At 37.3% G+C, this 25049-nt stretch overlaps 1 pseudogene; it reads right to left on the reverse strand.

The window, feature by feature from the left end:
- Window positions 1-1124: 1124 nt before the first annotated feature.
- On the reverse strand, window positions 1125-25036 carry LOC126802581 (probable disease resistance protein At1g61300; annotated as a pseudogene).
- Window positions 25037-25049: the final 13 nt, after the last annotated feature.

Raw genomic sequence — 25049 nt, forward strand, 5'->3', positions numbered from 1 at the left:
AACAACAAGTGAAACAAATGTGACAATAAGTAAATGGTAATATCCACGCTCATTAGGAATTTCAATTACAATTGGAGTTCTCTACGAACTTTCCCTCCCAACTAATCTGGAACGCTAGAAGTATATGTTTGATACTTTATGGAATATTTAGGGTCCTAGAGCATTTCTAACAACTTCTTTAAACCATCAATAATCTCTATTATAAACCATCAATAATCTCTATTATAAAGGAAAAACTTAAGAATTTAGCTATAACAGCTCCTCTATATTTGTAGAATTTTCAAAACCTCTATAATTTTGAAAACAATCTCTAAACTTTATTAATTGCATTTACAACTCTCTCTTATTCTTCCTAAAAGGGAAAAACGTTAATAAAGTCAAATATTAATATTCTTTAATTAGAACGACTATATAACATTCCCCTAATATTTTTTTATATTCATTAAATTATGCATGAATGCATTTAATTTTGTCGAATAATATAGATGAGTTGTTGAAGTTTGTGACTTTTTTATAGAAATTTTGTGATTTCATTCTTTATAATAGAGAAATTTTACATGAGCTATTGGAGATGTTCTTAAAAGCTTTTGTAATCAGGAAAAAGTCTCAAAAGATTTGCTCAAAGGGTTCTTTTCATGGCACCTTTCCTGTTTTCAGTTAGCAGTATTCCAACAAAACAAATCTCGAAAGCTACTAATTTTTTTTTTCAAATCGACTCAAAACAATAAGATGAAATTAAAAATCTATAAGCAAAAAGGTAGACTATAAGTCTATAATGCAACATAGAATATAGACGATTTAAGTAAGTGAAGGTACATAAAACTTAAATTGCTCAATATTCAGTCAATCAGTCCGGTGCAAAAACAAGCGTTTGATTGGCGTTCCACTACAAAACATTTGAGCAAAATTATAATATCTGACATTTGTATGAGTTTTGTGGGATTTTAAGCAATACCCACCCCACCAAAGGCCACACATTGCCCACAAATCTTTTCCTTTGCTCAAACTTTTTTGTAGTGTTCTAGCATCAGAACTCGGAAACTCTATTTTTCATTGACAACTTTCTTGAATTAAGAGAACAAAAGTTAACATTTGTATTTTGATTAATGTTTATTAGCGAGCAATCAGACTACCAAACTACACCACAAATCAAATAAAGTTTTGGAGACCGAAATTTACCCATATAGTTGGACTTCTTCCTTGCTGCGGAAGGCAAAACCAGAGACGGAAAATTCGGGGCACCTCCATAGAGACAACTCTTCCAATGATGACACTCAATATCAAAAGTAGCACTTTCATAGCACAACAATGGAAGTTCTAGCAAACTTAAAAGCTTCAATTTTGGAAGGATGGTCTTCTTTCCAAAGAGCATCTATCTAGTATTAATGAATTCAGCTGAGAAAGGCATACTTTGAAGGTTCTGAAACATTGTGGGCGGAGCAGGTCCCTCACACATGATTACTGCAGCTAGCTCCCACAAATCTATCTTTCTCAATTTTAATCCTTGTGACACAAGCAAACCTTCTTCTTCATACCCAAACACATACTCAATCCCTTTGGTGGAATCAAAATACAGTTCTTCCAAGCTACAGAGACTTCCAAACAGCGCTGATGGTAAAACTTATGTTCCCCCAGTTGTGACAATTTATTACGTTCAAAACCTTAAAATTGAAGAGAGAGACCCAGTTGGTAGAGATCTAAGGGAACATAACTCCCCGCAATCCACGTTCCACAAATGCAGCACTTCCAAATTCTCCAACACAGGTTTGCTTGGAACCCATGGCATTGTGTACATAATTCCCTCGGAATTCGGACCCAGTATATCGAGTCGCTTCAGTCTCGGTAACTTGCCAAGCTCAGATTCCACAAATATGTCAATCAAACTTCGGCCCCTTTTCCAACGTAGACTCTCTGTTGCATACATTAAGTTGTTGCGAAACCAGTCCGGTAATTCACTGATCTTGTCAATCTTCAAGCATATTGAGTTATGGCCGTCAGCAAACTTCAAGGCTCCATCCATTTCTATGTGGTCGAAACTACCAACATATGTATCAAACCTAACCCAGTTTGGTATGAACTTAACATTATCGGGAAGACATCGTGCATCGGAGATACAAACCTTTAGAACTCTTAATTTTGACAAGATAGTTACCTCGTCAAAGCCAGCATTGGTTCGTTCTCCTTCTCTCTCAACTATACTCCTCCACTCCTCTAATTCTTGGATGTACAATTCTTCTAAACTCTGCAACTTTGATATCACTCCGGATGGGAATCCATAAATCTTTCCACGGGTGCAATCCAACATCTTTAGATTGGTCAAGTTCCCTATTTCTGTAGACCACTCCGTCACCCCCAAATTTCTCATACTAAGAATCTCAAGCTTCTTAAGGTTTCCTAGTGTGGAAGTATTTTTAACTACATGGCCATCTAAATACAAAGCTTGCATTGGAGGTTGGTTAGGAGACTGAATGATTTGGATAACAAATGAAACTTTACTCCAGCTAAGATCTCTAAGACCCTTCTATCAAGGAATGATCATCTCTCGAATTACTGTTTAGTAACAAAATCTGGAGATTTGGACATACCAACTTTTCGGGTAGCTTTATGATAGCATTATTCATTAGTGAGACGACAGAGTAACAACCTTCATGTAATCCATTAAACCACATGCAGCTTTCACACAAAAAAAAAAACATGCTCTGCAGATTGCACAATTTGAAGGGCTGCATCCCGAACAACATCATGCATCCTTACATATCTTCTCCCTTTTCCACTCTCCAAAAGCAAGCTAGAATATTTAAGGTGCCTGGCCACAGAATCAGCTCTGCCTCTGGCTTCTTCGAGTGTGTCAGCATCTTGAAACAATCCTTTGCCGATCGCATACCTGAACAAGTCTTCAATTGGAATGTCAAAGTCTCCTGGGAATAAGCAACACATCAATAAGTAGGACTTGTACTCCTCCTTCTTCAAGTAATCGTAGCTTTACATTATACATTTAAAAGCTTCTCCATTATCGTCAGGGTTGGCAGGTTGACTTCTATAGTTGTTGACATGCTCTATTCCACTCCACCAACTCTTTATCTCCAAGTGCCTTTGCAACTGTTATCAATGAAATAGGTAAACCCTTACATTCTCTAGCCACCTTCTTTGCCACACTCTCGAAATCGGGAGATTCGAAAGACCTTCTTGCTATTATCTTTAAAAGGCCAAAGAATCTACTTCTGAGAGAACAATAACGGGGATCTTTTTGTTGCACTTCATGACATGATAGACATTCCATATCCTAGTGGTCAGTAGGATTTTGGAATTGCACTCTCGAAGTTCCTGGTGGCTTGGAATTCCTATTTTTGATACCTTCATTTCCTCCCAAATGTCATCCAGAAGTATCAGTAGCTTTTCTTTTCTCATTATATCCTTCCTCAATCTAGCTGCTCTTCCAGAATTTGTCTCCTCATTGAATTTAAAGCCCAACTGCTCTGCTAATGCATCTTGAAGTTTTTTGAAATCAGGTTTCTGGGATACGACAACCTTAATCACATAATCAATAACCCCATTTTTCTGGGCTTGTGAACTGACATGTTCCACCAAGTTTGTCTTCCCAACCCCGCCCATGACATAGACACCAACAACTGTAACCTCGTCATCTTTAAGCGCCTTCATAACTTCATCCGTGGCTTTTCTTGTTGCTTCAAATGCTTGGAAATCTCTTGTAGACTCAATTGCCTCAGGTGCTACCTTATTGAGGAGAACTTCCACAATGACGTTAACAAGTTCTTTATGATTCCTACGAGCAAAAATTAATTATACGTCAATACTTAATTAGCAGACTATGTAGAATCAAATGTTCATAGAAAAATGTTAGGCGCTATAATATGTCGCTAGATTCGGCGCCACAATCATATGTAGCATGTCACATAATATTGTCACGTCAGTAATTAAAATAGTAATAAAATATGTCATTTTAAATAGAAATACAATCTTATCCATATCAATCCAATGACTTTAGATTATTATAAAAAAATAATTTTTTTATTTATCCTTTATTTTTTCCTTGCGATAATGCTATCAAAATGTAATTAATTTTTTTTCATATTTACGAAATTATGCTTGTATACATATATATATATATATATATCTGTGTGCGCGTAAAACATAGTTTCAAGATAGCGAAAAATATAGACGTGTGTGCGAAAAATATTTTAGTAAAAATATTTTATCCTAAGTAATTAATATATGACAGAAAAATGAAAACATGGTAACATACAATATTAATCTTAATTAATATATGGCCTTAATATATAATATATGCATGGACAAAAATAATTTGTTACCTTACCGGTCCCATAAAATCTAATAAATTGTCATAAGATAATAGTCTTGTTTTCATCACTTGTAAGATAACTTTTTGAATAAATGTCGTAAAATAATTTTCAAATAAATGTAATAAGGTAACTAAATTGTCTGGAATTTAATTTATATTTACTAAATATGGTATCCGAATTATGTCCATGAAATTATTTCCTTTTTTATCAAACGAAAATATTTCTTAATTTAATAATCATAAGGACTAAATATTAAACAATGATAAGATTGTCTTTTTATTTAAAAATAGCATTTTATGACTATTTTAATTACTGACGTAGAAAACATTAGTAGATTATTAAATTAATTATAATCTTGAAAATATGTTTTACGCACACACATATATATATGTGTACAAGCATAATTTCGTAAATATGAAAAAAAATATTAATTACAGTTTGATAGCATTATCGTAAGGAAAAAAATTATATTTTTATAATAATCTAGAGTCATTAGTTTAACATGGATAAAATTGTATTTTTATTTAAAAATTGTTTCAGGATGAAATAATGTGTATTATTGAATGATATGGGGGCCTATATATAGGCATTACAAAACCACAATTCCGTAGGATTCGGAGTCCTAATCTATTACGGAGATGCTAATCTATCTCCTAACAGGAAACCTATTAGGCTAAGACACACACAAGGGTAGAATAATAATTCTCCCGGAACACTCCCCATTGTGTCGCATGCCTAGGTTGCATGGTGCACACATCGTTGCCTCGGTAAAAACCTTGTCAAGCAAAATAAAAACCTCTTGGGTAAAAACAAAAGCTTGATCGAAGGAAAAAAGAGCACAACGCACCGTCTACATTTGATAGCATCATGTGAGGTAGACTCCCCCTGATTAGTGCCATAATCATGGAGTACAAAAAACAACGTATACAACGTTCATTACATGCTTCTCAAACGTAGTCTTGGGCCAATGATTAATCATTAATCTAGCCACACATCCTTAGATCATATATGCTATACTTAGCCAAACTTAGATCTTAGGAAACAAGATTGCATAACAACTCAAAACAAGAGTTTGCAATGAAGATCAGATTCTCGGATAGAATGACCTTCACTCACTTAAACAGCCATAACTTCTTCGCCAAAATAGGTATCAGCGAACCGTAAAATGTTCTGAAAAGTAGACACCCGTGGCTTTCCAGTGACATAAGGTTCACAACCTAATTCTATCGGAGCAGTTCACAATGCTCTGTCGAAGTTGACTGACTTGCAAATTTCTGGACAGAACTGTCCTACTTTGCTAAAACGGCCATAACTCACTTAATATAATAGTTATGAACGAATGGTTAGTGTCCCTGGAAAGTAGACACATAGACCTTTCCAACGGTACCAATTTCACATTTCATCGAGCGAGCTGTCTTGTAGGTCTCGTTGAAGTTGACCTACGAAACTGAACAGATTCTGATTTGTCACATTCAATGTGTCTTTCACAAAAGAATGGGGGAATGGACCAATGAAGGACTGATTTTGGTCCGAGACGGAACCGTACGCATCCTCTACGCTACCAGTGTCGACTACTACACCAAGACGTACGTTGATATTGCTGGAGCTGCTGGCAGGTTTGGTGTGGATAGGATTTGTGTTGGTTCACTAAGTGTAGAACTAAACCCATGTCAATGGAGCAATGCAAGTCCAATGACGATGCATAGGCGCATAGTTAATCACATCATAATGAAAGCAATAGTGTTCCAACAACACTTACATATATGAATCTATTGCTCATTGAATCTCTTCATCATCTATACTTAGACGGAATAGAGAATCAAGAATCAGCTTTCATATGAACACATATGGGTATGAGTTCTTGCAACCGATTGTACTACGTTCTCTTGAATGTCGCAATCTGATTACATAAGCTCTCCGTGGTCTGGAGGCATTTAAAGTCCCTCGGGCACTCTCATATCTGCGTCAAGATCCCTTAACAGATATTCTATGACTACTATCATATGCTGCAAATCAGTTTTCATGGACACTACTACTAATCAAGTAGCGGAAAGCAATTATGTCCATAACGAGAGAATATAACTCATCGTAGTCAATACTAGGATAATGAGACAATCTTTACGCCATAAGTCTTGCATATATCACATGACTTCATCTTTCTCATTACACTTACGAACAACGATCAAAATAACAAGTCTTGTTCAGCCTGTATTGATTCTTTCCACTTCGGTCAAGTTGCTCATCGTTGATGCTTTTACAACGGAATAAGAGCATAAGCGAATACATCGTCAATCATGGGAGATCAATCCATTAAACACATGCGCGCGTTGTATACGATCAATTTGTGAGAATTCTATTCTTCTCTAACATCAACAAAAGGAGTATATAGCGTTCCACAGAAACTTAGTTGATACACATGTTTAGAGAATATCTCTTGATGATGGGCGAAATACTTGTGCCTACGCATCTCGCTTCTTTCTAGTTTTGATTCCTGAGAATAATGGTCTCCCCCTCATCTAGGTAGGAGCCAAGACCGAAGCTATGACCTTTACTAGTCCATCTTTGCATTTGCCGCCCTTGTTTTGTGGTGCAATACTACGGGCGCCGACAACACCACAGCGTACGATGGTGCCATCGCCGGCTTCCTTCCCACTGTCAGGGATGGTGCCAATGGTGCTAAGACCAGGTCATATGAAATTCTCTCATATTCTGAGAGTTCCAACCTTACTGGCACATCACAACATTTATGTTTGATCTTGTCACTTTCGCAATATCGGTAAAGTCATTGAGTATCGAATCTTTGACTTTCTGGAGGTAGATAATGCATTGAACATTTACTCACTTTGAGTATTGCGGGATCTTAATGAGACATAGTGTCACACCACGTTAATTCCTGGAGTTAAAACCGGAATGGGAGCCTTCCATATCTCCCCCTAACGACGGGAAGTATGTCTCATCAAAGTGACCGTCTGCTAATATCGCAGGATATAGATCAACAGTTGTAGATTGGAAATAGCGGACAAGTGTTGGTGATTCATAAATCATAACCAACCAGAATACTTAATCGTTTCAAGTAGACCCATTGAGATAGCTACAATAGAGGCACATAAACAACTTTAACCAAATAGGCGTTTAATGAAAAGAACGTTGGGATCGTATCCAGTAACCATCTGGTACGCACTAAACGCTTGGCAAGTTGTGGGTCTGAAACGAATAAGTGTCACTGCATGCAACATCATTACATATCCCCATGCAAAAATCGGCAGGTTAGTACCCATAACCAAGTCCGAGCTCTGCTAGATCGTACAGTGAATGAACATGAGGAATAATATGTTCAACGACGATCCTAGTAGATATGCAAAATGAAATCATCAAAGTCGTGGAGGTGAACTCTCCAACGGTATCCAATCAAATAGATTTGAGAGGATAGGAAAGGTGGTGAGCCCTTATGATGATGATTATAGCTAAAAACTTTAACAAATGCTGCGTTTCTTGTGGATAGCAAAGCGACGTGTGACCAACGCGTCGATACTCTTAACCTATACCATAAAAATACCGAAAAATGTCCGTATTCGGTTGGATATGGTCCACTAATGTCACCTTAAATACTTTGTAATAATGGAATGTTCTCGGTTGGAGCCTTATCAAATAAGGACTTCTTTGAAATCTAGCAAAAGAACAAGCTTTGCAAAATGAGCGATGGGCATCAGAGATTGCCATGGAGGCATTAGAAAACACGGGAGGCATCACAAGCTCCTGTGAAGGATGGGATGCCGCTACCGATGGCCTAAATGCCATGGAGCCGCCGAGAAGGGCAGGCTCGGCCTCACCGTGCATGGCACGGATAGGCAGGGCCTCACCGTGTGGAGCACGGGTGAGGTGGTTCTCCAATCGCTTCGTGAACATGAAAAATAGATGATAATGTGAATTTCAAAGAACTCGAATCATCATATCTTGTTCAAAATGACCAAAAAACGATCATTTCAAAACCGAGGAGACAACAAAACCGAACCCATGATTCAAAGAATCTTGAGTTACTTATAGCTATTGCTGCAGACAAGCAAAGATATGTCTGCAGGCTAACAAAGCTACTGTCTAAGCTTGAAAAAGCTACTGTCAATGAAATATGACAGATTTAATCCTCTATATTCTTAAGACAAATATCAAGATGAAAATCCATCATTGGCATGTATGGCCTTTAAAACTTAGCAAGGCACGAAGATATAGAACACAATCTCCGCACGAGATCCGTAAAACAACTACTTGCGCGGTAGGACAGTGTGGGTGGTTACGCAATTAGCAAAACACTCAATTTCACGGTGGGACATTCTCAAAATGAAGATTAAGAGAGTCAACGATGCGGTGAACTTCTCTAGACAATACGCCGTAGGATATTGTTAGAGGGGGGATTGAAACAAATGTGCAATCCCATCGAGTGTATCACATGGCAATAGAACTACATTCTTCAACTTAAGAGTTGGAAAAACATGGTATTGGAGTAGTTGAATACCAAACAATTTGGGTGGTAAAGACCATCCAATTAGTGCGGGTGGTCACCAATAATAATAAAGTCGTTTGAGCTATGAAACGACTTGGAGAAAACCGGAAAATTAACCGGAAAACCATGTCAAAATAACTCAAAACTGGGTGAAATTTGGACTGGGAAAACGTGGCAGTAAAAACTGCTGGAAATAGGCCGGAAAAATGACGAGAAACGACGAAAAAATAATCGGAAAAACTCGCCGGAAACCGGCGGCACCGATTGTCGGAAAACCGGCCGAAAACTGACCGGTATGGAGGCCGGAACTTCAGGTCCGACAGGGGACGCCGGTAGGAACCGGGTGGCGGTGCCGGAAACACCGGAATATGGCCGGAAGGCGGCGAATACGCCGGAAAACGTTCCGGAAACGCCAGAACAGTAACCGGAAAAAACGACGTCAATTTTGACGTTCCGAGGTCCGTTTTCCAAATTTAAAAGGTCCAAAATCACAATGTAGTGCTATTGGGGTCCCATGTAACCCAAAAGCGGCCAATTTAAAAACCACGTGAGTTGCAAACGTTGACCATGCATGCTAAGCCAAGGCAAATAAAATTCTCACGAGTCCATCTTGTAAAAAAGAAATTTTATTGAATATGCCAATATTTAATACAACACAACCAAACTTCCAATTCCAATAGACGACTTAAGCTAAAGTCGAGCAAGAAACATGGCAATGCCAACGTCATACTTGAAAAATAGTAAGCAGAAGACATAGTCAAAATATATTGACTAATCAAAAGTCCGTAGCAACAAAATCTTGCATATCGGATCGGGCGGAGCCTTAGCGTGAGGCTCAAAAATGTTTGCTTACTTGAGAATGTAAGAATGTTTAGGGTGTAAGAATGTTACTTTTCCATCTCCAAAATTCCCTCAAGAAATAGATACAGGTGCCAAAAATGGCATGCATTTCTTGGATGTGGAGTATGCATCAATGTCAACTCTGATAATGCAACGTCATAGACGTTCATTAAATCACTTGAAGTGTGTCCCATAGAATTCGTTATTTTTGAGATCTTTTATCAGCAAATAGTGCTGCTTCAGAGTAATGAATTTCAACTCAAATAAATGAGTACGTAGACCTTGGGATTATCGTTTATAGACATGAGTTTAAGAAAACTCAAACATTCAAATAACAGTCGCGATGACGACGCATCCATGAGAAACGAGGGTTGTATTGGTTTTGAATAATCGAAATATTCAAGTATGTAACCGGAATTAGAAGGGTTGTGATGTATATGGTCACAAAATAATCGATGCATATCGGCGATTCTCATGATCGCACCCAAAACAGCGGTGTACTCAGACAACCACACGAAATCGATTTCTTCCCTTTAAATAATAACGTGACTCCCCCAGGACCGTCACACGAAAAATGTCGACCAATCGGGGAATCATATCCCTCTTTGGTCTCATCGGCGTTATAAGAAAGGCCGGAAAAGAAGACATGAAAAAGGCTAATAGCGCCCGATAATTTATATATATATATATATGTTCAAAAGCAGCAACTTTAAGAAAAACATACTTGTTGGTCTGCCAAATAGACCGCATATAATTAAATTGCTCTGCAAATCGATCGTCATGCAAGAAGTTGCTTGATGAATTCCTTTTCGATCTTCGTACTAATGTCATAAATTTCGCATGAGTAACGTCCGTCTCATGCATGAATGTCATCACAGTGGTACGACAATTGATCATTTTTCCTATACGAGCACGTGAACATTAGTTAGAAACTAAACGTGCGAACAAACGATGTAATAAGTCAATAGGAAAAACCGAAAAAGAAAAAAAAATATAATATGAAGCCCAAAGGGCTATTGGGCTTGGCAGGCCATAGGCCCAAAAGGGTAGAAAAGACGGGAGTAGCTTCTCTTGAGCGAAGACTGCTTGTGAAGTTCACGTTTCTTGCGTGAATATGCGGGAGGAGCAATTTTGGTTCCTTTGATGCGGGGTCTTGCGGGGCAAAAAGATGTTTTTGCGGAGGAGACCCTGCGGCTGTGTGCAGGGGCAGCAGGACAGCAGGGCAGGATGCATGGGCTTCAGGTGTCGCGAGCAGGGCTGCGTGCGTGCAGGGGTTGCGTTGTGGCGGCGAGCAGGAGGCGCGCCGGCGAGGAGGAGAAAGAAAAAAATTTCTAGGGCTCTAAAAATTTCAGGGTTTTTAGGGCAACATGCTGATAACGTGTTTCAGGATGAAATAATGTGTATTATTGAATGATATGGGGGCCTATATATAGGCATTACAAAACCACAATCCCGTAGGATTCGGAGTCCTAATCTATTACGGAGATACTAATCTATCTCCTAACAGGAAACTTATTAGGCTAAGACACACACAAGGGTAGAATAATAATTCTCCCGGAACAAAAATGACATATTATAACTATTTTGATTACTAATGTGGCCCTATTATGTGGCATGCCACATATGATTGTGACGTCGAATCTGGCGACATATTAGAGAAATTATTATATATACCCGCCACATATCTCACTAGCGTACACCTTTAATGTATTAGTCTATTTTTACTGTGATTGTTAATAATGAGTTCTTATATATAAATAAATTTTTGTCATTTTCACCGCGTGCATGTTAATTATACCATGACGTAATATGATTGGTTGGGTACACGACATGGCAGTGTTACGTGGTGTGGTGGGTACACAGAATAATTACTTGTCATATTATGGCGCTTAAATATTTTCCTAATAATAATCAGAATCATGAATGCTTATGAATTTCTTCCTTTCAATTACTAGATATTAGACCCAATATTAAAAATAACAAAGCAAACACATTTCATACCGTGTATTTTACTCGCTTTGGGTCTCTAATGTTTCGGAAACATAATCTAACAACTAGTAGACTTGATAAGTACATTTTTACCGTGTATTTTACCTCTTTTGCTAGTCATGTTGTTAATCTCATGATCTTTCAAATCTCAAACCCAAAAAATATCGTTTTATCAACTTCCGGGTCGAAGGGGCATACTTTCTCCACATTTGTGTCTGCTGTGCTGAGTGGCTGACCATAAATCTTGGCATTCCTCATGGAAAAGTCAACTACACAAAAGATGTTCTTTTCTTTTTCAATCTCATTCTTATGTTTCCACTTTCTCCACTCTCAAATATATAGTAATCATATCACACAATGCGTTATGCATGTCAATTTAATAACAAAGTATATATAAAATGTACGTACAACACATGTTTTTAAGGAAAGCAATAGCATTAATCATATAACTCAATCATCGATTACACATGCTTTTATCGAAAGCAATAACACCCAAGAGTTATATCAAACAAGGTCATACAAATCACTGAATTCAATTATAATTCTAATAATCAAAGTTAAGAAAGACTCCCCGAGAGACCCTACTTGAAATCGATCTGAGTGCTAGTTCTAACGCTAATCAACTTTAGCAATATCACTACATGTGTTTTGGAATCTTTATCCTTCTACATTTGAACACACGATCCTTGTATCAAGTCCTCAATCTGTAAAAGTCGGTGAAGTGCTTCAACCCCATGCAATCTCTAAATTTACTCTCGACCAGGCGTCTCCCTTTGTTTCCTGGTTCATCCAACTCTTGGTATCTTATCGACTAGGGCACTTCTCGCTTTGGAAGATACATCTTCTCCATTAGAGTATTTCTCGTTGACGAGCATATGTATGTTCTCTAGTAGGGTACTTCTCGTTTAGGAGCAAGTATTATCTCTGTTAGGGTGCTTCTCACCTAAGAGCATGCATTATCTCTACTAGGGTACTTATCTTGTAGGGTACTTCTTGTCTATGAGCATGTATTGTCTCTACTAGCTAGAGTACCTCTCGTTTAGGGAACTTCTAGAGTAAGAGCACATATCGTCTCTATATTAGTGTCACATCCCGAATTGAAATATGACAAATATATTAGGATTAGAAGGAAGTTAACAAGCGAACAGAGCTATTAAGTTTCGCTCGGACACTCAGTAACACGAACAAGAGATTAAATTTTTTATGACAAGTCAAATGCGTTCACGAATTAAAATAATAACTCTTTACGATTCCGCGAAAATGAATAAAGTTATACAACAAAAATGCGGAAAGCAGTTTTTATGCCATCGGCCCAAAACTAAATATTTGACAACCTAAAAACTAAGTAAATGTGGCAAGAAAACTAAAGATCGACCTCGGGAAACTTTACTCGAAAACATTAATAACAAACAAGAGAAAGAAAAGCATGAAGGCGCACGCAAACGCTAACTATCAATGGGACTCCTAGCTCCAAAAATCACAATCGAACCTGCAAGGAAACTAAAGTAGGGGTGAGCGTCGTCATCGCTATCTCAGTAGGGGCCAACCCGCCCATATGGTTTGAAAACCGAATAAGGATATAACATAATCTTTATACAAAGGTTGAGGGTATTTTCGAGATCTTAGAGAAAACATTTATTGAAAACATGCAAATTTGGAACACATCATGCTAAAACATTTTTGGCGTGCCAAAGGTAGGGTAAGGTAAATTCAACTACAATTAATGCTCGACCGATCCTAGCGACTAAATAGTTGAGGCTAACTACACGTCTATCGTAACAACAGAGTAGTGAGAGTGTCCATTTACTGGAATGCCCTCAGTAATAATAAATATAATTGTGGATCTAATAATAATCAGGGCATTGCCCCTCCGGAGGTTCATGGTGATCGACACCCTATGATTACCTAAAATTCTAGGCTTTCGTCACTCTCAGGTCAACACACGCGATGATTCACTACTTACCATATCTCGAAATCGTGCTTAGTTTCGGGTTTTCACAACATTTAATGCATAATAAACAATCAACCGAGAATTAGACTATGCATTTATAATTGGCCCAAAATCAACATAGGAGGGTTAGCTCCCCTACCTGGAATGACGTGCATAATCCCAGCCGATATCCAAATCTCAACACATAGCTGTTGCTGCTGCTCCAAGTTTCGAACGATCCTGCTTGCCCGAAAAATTTACTCTAAATCCATGAAGTATGAAAGAGTCAATCTCAATCCGAGAGTTGTCTATCAGTTTTCCTAGTTTGACCAGGAAAGTTAACATTTTGACTTTCTATTGACCAAGTCTTTCCTGGGTTGACCAGGAGTTGACGAAGTTAACCGACTTTGATCAAAACTCGACTAATTCTCGAATGACTCAAAAATAGTTCAACTATAATTATTGAACGATAATAAGCATGCCTTAAACTTAAACATGCCCCAAACCGTATCGACAACATTATTACTTTACCGCTACATTACTAAGTTAAACGAGTCTTCGGTTCTCGAACCGGGCGAGAATCAGAACTAACATTAGTCGTAACTTAAAAGTCACTTAAATCGTCACAATTTTTAAAATTTTAGTTTTTCACTAAGTTACCTTAAGTAAAAGTAAAACCGTTAAAATCATTTAGTAAATAGTAAAAGGTAACTTAGGATAAAGTCGTAAAAGTAAAAGTAAAAGTAAAATAGTAATTGGGAAACAGTAAATCTGTCAGGGGCATTTCGATAATTTCACATCAAAGTAAAACATTAAAAGGGTAAAAGTACAATGGTAAAAATCAACATTTTCACCCTTATCTCTCCGATCCTATTTCCGGCCTCCCAAACCACTTCCGATCAATATAAAGCAACATACAATTCACTCACAAGCTTCTCAACACTTCATCAACCACCAATATTGATAGAACATAAGTAAAGAGAAGGAGATTGCTACCTCCACAAGTCATCGATTTCAAAACGGGGCTGCTGCACTCCTCGGCTCCACACTCAAATAGGGGTGGACACGGGTCAATACGGTTCGGTTTTGGACAAAACCCATAACCCAACCCAAATTTTAAATTTAGTTTACTTCGGTTCGGTTTTTCTATTTTAGAGACTATGACCCACAATCCAACCCAACCCGTATGGTTTGGTTCGGTTCTTTTTTTCGGTTTTACTCGTATATAAAATACGTAATGTTATATATTAATTTTAAACTACAAAATTTAACATAAAGATGAAAAAAATTGGTCTAATGATTATTCCATACCTAATTGACTCTAACATCTCCACAGTGCATATTTAGCTCAAGTACAAAAAATTCTACTGCATTAAAATCAGAGAGGAACAAAAATGTTTGCACTCCCTATGGGTTTAGGTAATTAAACCTCGCTAAGTTCATCATATAGGTCATTTGGTATGTCCAAGTCTTCTTTCACGTCTCATGTGAGCCGTTATTGATACTTATTTATTGAGGATATAATACATTAATAAAATCATTGATTAGAGAATTCAATTTTTAGAGTCAGGTACAAAAAGAAGAGACATAAAATGAAGATCGAAGGAGGAGAGAGGAATTATAAGGATTGGATTTGCAGAATGAAGTGAACTTTTAATTAGGGTTGGGCATTTGGTCCCGAAATCCCGGTCTCGTCCCTAAATTTACAGGGACGAGGACGAGATTCATGTTTGAAAAATGTACATCCCGTCCCGGCTCCGGGATCGGGATTAACTTAATAAGTCTCGTTCAATCCCGTCCCGTATTAATATAAACTAAAATAACTAGTATATATATAATGTGATTTAATCTCGACCGTTAAATTGATTAAGACATATTAGGTTGACAACAACTACAAGCCCTAAGAGTTTATTTTACCCTTTCAAAAAAAGAAGAAGAAGTTTATTTTGCTTCTCTAAACATTAGGTAAACCATTGTTAATTAAGATATATAGTTTTATTGATTATCTAGTAATGGATTTAAGCCAGATATGCATCTAAAGTTAATTAGCAAGTAGAATTGAACTTATTATAGTTTATACGGTAATTGATTAATTTTTTATTTTCATTTTGAGATAACTATTTCATTATTTTACAAATATCATTTTAGGCCCGTTTTAGTCCCGATCCCGTCTTGATCCCAAACGGGACACGGGTCCGGTAATCCAAAGATACCTAATCTCGTCTCATCTCATCTCTTTTTTAAAATTACGGGACGGGACCAGGATTCACCTAATCCCGGCCCATGCCCAACCCTACTTTTAATATAGTACTAAACTGAGAAGTGAAGATTTAGAAAGAGAGATGGCCATAAGTTTTTTTTGTCTGAGATGAGAGAAACCGCAAAATTGATTAGATCATTTAGGTTTATGCGGGTTTTAGTTTTACTATTTTTAAAATAATAAAAGTAAAAATATACCAAAACGATGATGTTGACCGTTGACTTCTGGTTATTTAGGTCGGTTCGGTTTTTTTATTTTGGTTTGGTTTTTTTCAGTTTTCGGGTTTTTTTTTTTTCGAATTCAGTTTGGGTTCGATTTTCGGGTCTGCGTGTCCACCCTACTCAAGCTTCTTTACTTTAATTCTAAATCTCGAAACTAGTTGTTGTCACACTGGAGAGGGTCCGAAACTCCTTGAGCCCACTAGCTCGTATGAAATCGAAACACAACAAGGGAGTATTGGAACAAAGCTTAAATCAGAGAAATTTGAAGAGGAATCAAGTCGAAACTAGAAAGAGGGAACTGGGCTTACCAAAAAGAAGTGCACGAGCTCGTTGACGCTCTTAGAATTGCAAGAAGGAGGAAGCTCGAAGGCGGAGCACGGCGGCAATGAAGAACGTGGAAAGAAAGCCCAAGTTAGTTCCTGAATTTGAGAAACTGAAAAAGGAAACTGAGTTGGGTATTCAAATAATCGATGAAGCTTACCCAAAGAGAGGATTTGGAGACCGATCGAAGTTAAATGATCGCCGAAATCAATGGAGATTGGAGCTTGGCTTCGTTCTCCAATTTCGGAGAGAACAAGGACAAGGCTATGACTTGTTGGTATACTGTCACATCCCGGATTCGAACATGAACAATATATTAAGATTTAAAAGAAGATTAGCAAGCAAACATAACAAATAAGTTGTGTTATTTGTTGAGGGTGATGCATCTTGGGAGCTAGAGTCAGACATGAGGACCAGATATCCACAGTTGTTTGTTGAGTGAGCTTGAATTTCGGGACGAAATTCCTTTAAGGGGGGTAGATTGTAATAACCCTAAATTTCAAACAATATTAGTTTGATTTGGATTCTATAAAATTTCGAATTTTAATTAGAATGAATGTGTTTGGTTGAGACGTTATTAAACGAGAAACGGAAACGTTCTCAGAACGTTTAATTTGAAAAACGTTACAATTCCGTAACGTTTATATCGACTTTTATTCCGTCACTCGGTTGCGAAAACTTCCTTCACGAAAGTTGTAGAGCTCGTTGATACGAGTTCGGGGATATGTGACGCGTTCTAATCGGATGAGGTACGTAAAAGTTATTAACGATAGAAGTTGTTTCCGATTTTGGAAACAGGTATATAAGGGCATTTTGGAGATTAGGGTTTCCATAATTGGAAAACCCTATCTCTCTCTTCACTTCCGCCTCCATCTTTTCTCTCGGTTCTCTCTCTCGGTTTCTCTCTCTCTCCTCGCGATTCTCTCTCCCTCCCCTGACCTCCGCCCTCTCTGGGCCGCCGTGACATGCACCGCCTGGCTCGGCGTCGTCGCAAGGACATCCGCAGCAACCCTCCAGATCGCCAGCCCGTGCCACGCCGTCGTCAAGCCGCTGGAACGTCTCCAAGTTCCTGTTTTCTCACCGCCGCTTCCAAGCTTGCCTCCGGTGGTTTTCGAACTCCAATCGAGGTGAGGATAGCCTAGGTATGTTGTTGTGATGTTGTTGTTGGATTTTCGAGTGGTGTTGTGATGTTTTGGTGGAGATCTGAGGTTGGAGAGGATGGAGGGGTACCGCCGCCTTAGGCGGCGCGTGTGAGGACGTAGGCGGGTCTAGGGGCGGCGTGAGGCCGTGGGGAGGAAGAGGAGGAAGAAAAGGAGAGATTTGGGGCGGCGGTGGCGTGACACGCGCCGTTGGTGGTGTCGGCGCGTGAGCGCCACGCGCGGCCGGCCGGAGGTGGCGCGTGTGCCCCACGCGCCGCCACTGCGGCGGTGTGAATAGTTTTGACAGAAAGGGTATTTTGGTAATTCACTGTGTAACGGTAAATGTAAATGTAAATTTTATTTACTACGGTAAATGTAATTAAATTTTACCTTTGGTAAATGTAAATATAAATTACTTTCAGTAAATGTAAAAAGTAATTTGTAAAAGGGTAATTTAGTAAATTTTATTTACTGAATTTGTATTTACATTTAAATAGTACGTATACGTACAAAAATACGTATTAATATTTATACGTACAGAAATACGTAAATAATATTTATACGTACAGAAATACGTATATAATATTTATACGTACAGAAATATGTATTAATATTTATACGTACAGAAATACGTATATAGTATTTATACGTACAGAAATACGTATTAATTGTATATTTGTACAGTAACCGTGAATAGTACCACTGAACAGTAACTTCGTAAAACCGAAAATTGCTGAACAGTAACCGATTATTACTGTTTCGGCATTTAAAGGTTACGAAACGATTCTAAATTCTTTTCTTATCTTTTCAAGGTGATCGTTAAATCGAGGAAAGGAATTATCATCGGGAATTGTGGAATTACGCTCGAGTCGTTAAGGTGAGTAAAATCTCACGTATTTACGAATCTACCCTCGCAGTGATTCAATATTTTGCAAGGGTATTTAATAATGAATTACGAACATGTATACAATATAGTGGACTACATATATACTGTATAAATGGTAATAAGTATATATATATATAGTTCATTATGTTAGGTACTGTTATTAATTCATTAGAAAAGGTCATTTCAATGACGAGAAATTGTGTGTTGAGCATGTGTTGTGAAATATGACATGTATAAGATATAGTGGACTATATATATATATTGTATAAATGGTAAATAAGTACGAATATATATAGTTTGCTATATAATATACTGTTATGATTTTATTGCGATCATATTGAGCATGTGATTTGAATCGTACAATATGATGTGAGATTATTGTACGTGATTTTTAACATTGAGATTGTTAAAATGTGAATTGTCTTCGGACCTGATTTTTGGTACAATATGATGTGAGATTATTGTACGTGTTTGGCAAATCGGAACCTAGCCTTTGGCCGGGCGAAAGTTACGATACAGTTAGAGCTCTAGTCTGTCTGCCTTAGTACTGCATGTGAGGTAACGGGTAGTTATCTGCTCATGGGTACTCAGTTTATTTTGGATGTTGGGTAGCGGGTGGCTATCCAATATCAACGGTGTATTACGAGAGGGGTAACAGATGTGTACCAGCGTTCTTGGTACCCGTATTATAAATGCATTGGGTAACCAGAAGGGTTACTTAATTTTCTCATGAGCGTTTCATTTCATATTTCTTTGGGTCAACCAGATGGGCTGACCAATGACTCATGAGGGCATTTATATTTGTTGTTTGTGATCTTTCGTATACTTTGATATGCGAATTATATTTTGATTTTACTCATACGAGCTATAAGCTTACCGGGTTTGTGTTTACAATCCCGGTGCACCAATTCGATGGTGTAGGGGATAATTCTGCAGGTGCTAATTAGTGGGGGTTGAGTGACGACTACAGAGCCTCGAAGTCGTTCGTATCCTACTTGTGGTGAGGTTTTAGCGTGGATTTGTGTGTGAGAAGTTGTGTAATTTCATTTGTGAGATTTGTGAGTGATTTGTGAGGATTATTACATTTCCATTTTATGTATGGATTATAAATTTGGGTTGTAATAATTGGTTGACTGAGTTGTAATGAGAACTCAGAATTGATCCGCTGTTACACTTTAATGATTTCGATTTATTTGAGATTATTTGGTGTTTAACGACTTTAGAATTTTGAGTTTTTTTAAGCTCGAAATTTTGGGGTCGTTACAATGAACACTCACAAACATAAACCTGTGAACAAAATATTTCTTACAAGTCAAATATATACATTTACAAAATAAAAGGATAATTGTTTACAGTTCCACGAAAATAGATGAATTTATACAACAAGAATGTAGAAGGTAGCGGCTACCGGCCTAAATTAAATAAGTAGACAACCCAATTTTTAAACAAAAGTGGCAAGAATAACTAAGGAAACAACTTTGGGAAAGTGATGCCACTTACAGTTTCTCGATTTCCGGTTGGGTAAACTATGAAAGCACGACCGTCGATGATCATTAATTAAAGCATATGGAGATAAGACCGTAGTCCGTTACTGTTTTCTAGTAACGACGGTGTATCATTTATGGCAATCAGATGAGCATGAGTTATCTATTGCTCAAAGATAATACTTGAGTGAAATGTTTTGAAATCTCTGATACCAAAGATCTTTTTGTTGGCTCGTGTCTTAGTTTTCCTTTTCCATTTCCATGTTCATTTTTGTACATTCTTGTCCTCTTTTAGGTTTGCATCCTTCATTCCTTTCTCAATTCCCTATAGAATCATTAGGAATTAGAAAGCAGCACGCGGAAATGATTAGGCATTATTTTATCCTAACCTTAAATTGAGCTGACTATCCCTAAACCTTTGGTCATGTCTAAGTGACTTTGTTTGAATGATGTTGTTACATCATCACAATTTCAGTAGTGCTTAGTTTCCAAAGCATCCAACACCCCTTGGTGTTTCAAATCATTTTTCTTCGAATAGTTTTATTTTCGCATAGTGATCCGTGACTCATTCAAGCTTTGAACTTGAATCTTTAGTGACAACCCAAAATAATAATAATAATAATAATAATAATAATAATAATAATAATAATAAAACGTTTACTCTGAGATTACGAGGTGATCTTATTCCTTTGTTCTAAATTTTAGAATTTCTCTGCTTGCGATTTAACTTGAGCCTTTTCTACTTAAGTTCGTTCTATTACAACTTCAGACGTGAAATCCACAAAGCCTAAGTCATTTGCATGTTCCATTGACTCGTGCACCTAAATGAGTTGTAATATTTGTTCCCAGTTTGTGTAACTCGAAAGTTTCAAAAATATTTGACGAGTTTATCTAAGTGACTTTGTTTGAATGATGTTGTTACATCATCACAATTTCAGTAGTGCTTAGTTTCCAAAGCATCCAACACCCCTTGGTGTTTCAAATCATTTTTCTGCGAATAGTTTTATTTTCGCATAGTGATCCGTGACTCATTCAAGCTTTGAACTTAAATCTTTAGTGACAACCCAAAAAAAAAATTTAATAAAACGTTTACTCTGAGATTACGAGGTGATCTTATTCCTTTGTTCTAAATTTTAGAATTTCTCTGCTTGCGATTTAACTTGAGCCTTTTCTACTTAAGTTCGTTCTATTACAACTTCAGACGTGAAATCCACAAAGCCTAAGTCATTTGCATGTTCCATTGGCTTGTGCACCTAAATGAGTTGTAATATTTGTTCCCAGTTTGTGTAACTCGAAAGTTTCAAAAAATATTTGACGAGTTTATGAAAATCCGTAGCTCCATGTGCTATTTAAATTGAGGGTAAATTGTGATAACAATTTTGGTTTTCAAGTTATTTATTTGAAATCAGAGAAAACCAAAGTCTTACTTTGCCAAGTTCATTTTGCAAAGATCAACAATATTTGTGTGGCTCATTTCTTGTCCTTCCATTGTTTGGGAAAAAATAATCATACATCATGCTAACATTAGTCAGCCCATTATGTTTATTGGAATAATTGGCCAAAAGAATCCCTATAGCCGTGTTGATTGGGAAAAGATTCCCATTTGACTTAAGGATTGACAGATCAAGGATCTCGATCTCTTTCGATTTATAGCTTGTTGGACAATAGAATCCGATAGAGAGTCTACAACACCAATGAAATGTACATCGGATCAGTTATCGCTCCATCGTCGACTTCGGTCTAACAACAGCTTAAAGGACGTTTTAGCTTGCTGCTCCAGCATTTTGGACATTGATCATTTCCCTTGTGATCTAATGCTACAATGATATTTGTTCATAGCATAAGTGTGAATTTTTGTAACCCTACGGGACATAAGACTTCTGTCACCGGTGAACAATGTTCACGAGATCAAGAACGCGATGATTAACCAGTACCAGAAGGCGTATATACAAGTTGAGGCAAAAATGATCTTCACAGAGACCTCATTGACGTTCTATTGCATGATTTCGTTATCTATCGAGGAAACATTTCATAAATGATTTTAATTTCTCTAGATTTTTAAAGTCCCTTTTCTATTTTCAAGAAGTTTGACTTCACATGGTTCGTGAACTACTAGCAAGTATCTCGGACGACGACATAGCAAGCATCCAAGAAGACAGTTTGATTTCTGGCATGTCTATCGCAACACGCTTAATGCGACTAATTATCAAGAAACCTTGTTTTGCGTAAGCTTAATCGATTCTTTGAATACCCAATTCAGTTTCCTTTTTCAGTTTCTCAAATTCAGGGACTAACTTGGGCTTTCTTTCCACGTTCTTCATTGCCGCCATGCTCCGCCTTCGAGCTTCCTCCTTCTTGCGATTCTAAGAGCGTCAATGAGCTCGTGGACTTCTTTTTGGTAAGCCTAGTTTCCTCTTTCTAGTTTTGACTTGATTCCTCTTCAAATTTCTCTGATTTAAGTTTGGTTCCAATACTCCCTTTTTGTATTTCGATTTCATATGAGCTAGTGGGCTCAAGGAGTTTCGGACCCTCTCTAGTGTGAAAACAACTAGTTTGGAGATTTAGAATTAAAGTACAGAAGCTTGAGTGTGGAGCCGAGGAGTGCAACAGCTCCGGTTTGAAATCGATGACTTGTGGAGGTAGCAATCTCCTTCTCTTTACTTTTGTTCTATCAATATTGGTGGTTGATGAATTGTTGAGAATCGTGTGAGTGAATTGTATGTTGCTTTGTATTGATCGTAAGTGGTTTGGGAGGCCGAATATAGGATCAGAGATATAAGGGTGAAAATATTAGTTTTTACCATTGTACTTTTACCCTTTTACTGTTTATATAGCATTATTTTAATTTGTGGGGAAGGAGGAGGAGAATTTGGAGGTGGTGATGTATGTGTCAGACCTCGTTGGACGGCGGCAGTGCGAGGCCGACAAGAAGGTGGTTTGGTGCGGTCTCGGTGAGAAAACAAAGAAGAAAAAGAAGAAGACGAGATGAGGAAGAGAGAGAACAAGAAGGAAAGAAAAAGAACAGTGACTTGGGCCCGGCTCTTGGGCTCGGGTCAAGTTAAAGAAGACTGGGCTTCAAAAACAAATACCCAAATAGAAAATTATTTTTAAAGCAAAACACAACTTTAGAAAATCATTAAAACAAAACCGAGCGTCGGAAAAATATTCCGAATATATTTCCGAACTCGTGGCGATGTGTAGTTTAATAATGACGTATTAAACCACATACTTGATATTTACACTAAATGTCGATTAATTACTCCTAATATATCGGTAATCGAGATTAGAAATCTCAAGTATTACAATTAGGATGTTTCTTGCCAAAGAGTATGTATTATCTCTACTAGGGTACTTATCTAGTTGGATACTTCTCGTCTAGGAGCATGTATTGTCTCTACTAGAGTACCTCTCATCTAGGGAACTTCTAAAGTAAGAGCACATATTATCTCTATATTATGATACTTCTCGTCTAGGACCATGTATTATCTCTACTAGGGTACTTATCTATTAAGGTACTTCTCGTCTAGAAGCATATATTGTCTCTAGTAGGGTACTTCCTGCCTAGATATTTGTATCCTCTCTACTAGGGTAATTCTTTAGTATGACATTTCTCACTCAGGAGCATGTATCGTCTCTAGAATTACCTCTAGAAGGGTACTTATGCCTAAGAGCATGCATCTCTACAAGGTTATTTACTTCTCCCAAGGAGGATGCACGGCCTAGCTAGGAGCATGTTATTATCTTTAGAAGGTACTTCTCATCTAGGAGCATCTATCGGTTCTAAAAAAATGTTCCTCTCAAGCGCGTTATAACAATATAGACTTTTATTAGGTTAATTAAATGCACGGGCGGCCCGGAGGGTGTGCCAAACGTGCAGTTGCACATGGCCTCCGATTTCCAGGGAGCCTCAAATATATATATATTTTTTGGTATATACATTTACTAAACAAATATATATTAATGCAATACATGCACAAATAACATTTCTCAGATCAGTGGGCAATTTTTTGGGTTTTTTTAACTCTCTTTATCTTATGGTCTAGGCTGCACGGAATCGGGTACGGTTACGTGGAAGCGAAACGTTTGGAAACGCGAAAGCATGTTTTTCAAAATTTTTAGAAAGCGGGTACGTTTTAGAAACATCGAAAATAAAATAAAATATAAATATATATAAATTATATAAAAAATAAATATAATAATAAATTTTTTATTTAAGTAACTCAAAATCTCAAAAAACTTAAATAACTTGGTGTTCAACATTCGAAATAATACAAATATAATGAGAGATCTAGGTATCAACAAGAGAGAAGGAGGGTCGGCGACTCGGCAGAAGGTCAAAATATGTCGAAATAAGTTATTTAATTCGACGAATGTAGGTCTAGCCCTTCATTTAAAAAAAACATAAAAACCTTTATTTTTTGGAAAACTCGCGTTTCCAAAACACATTTTTCTAGAAACACGTTTCCGGGCGTTTCCGGACGTTTCCGGAGTGGTTCCGCTTCGGAAACGGGAAACGCCGTGCTTCCTAGCTTATGGTAAGTGGTTCGAACCCCATTATATTTTTTATTAATTATTTTCTTTCTCAACCAAAAAAATGTATACACCGTTTTTTTGGCTTTCTTTTTGTGATAATTTTTTCCCCTTTGTATCTCTCCTCTCTATTCTTCTTTTTGATTATTTCTGTCAATTTTTTTCAATAAAATTTTGAAATTATTATGTAATATATATATATCTCAGTAAAAAAAATTTCGCACATGACCTCTAAGTTTAGTGGACTGGCCCTGATTAAATATCTCGTCTTTTTAAGTATCCTACGCAAGCATCGTTAACCAATATTCAGAATACATAAGATACTCTTTCCAATTATATGAGATGTAAAAATATAATGTGGAAATAAGTAGAGGTCTTTTTTAATTTATGATGGGAGATAGATTTTCTAATTTGCCCTAAAAAAATTGCGACTGTAAGAAAATAAAAACAAGTGGGACCGTAGGAAAAATCACAAGGGCAAAAAAAACCTCAATTTACTGAATTTAGGGGAAAGGCCGAAAGAGCAAATTTTTGACTGCAGGCGGAGAGTAGTAGTACCAACACCATCTCGAGTACTCAGCAGTTTAGCGCAGCACGCCAAGCCAAACCAAACCATTCTTCTGTTTGAG

The sequence above is a fragment of the Argentina anserina genome, chromosome 1 (assembly GCF_933775445.1).
Source record: "Argentina anserina chromosome 1, drPotAnse1.1, whole genome shotgun sequence".
NCBI classification, from domain to species: Eukaryota; Viridiplantae; Streptophyta; class Magnoliopsida; order Rosales; family Rosaceae; genus Argentina; species Argentina anserina.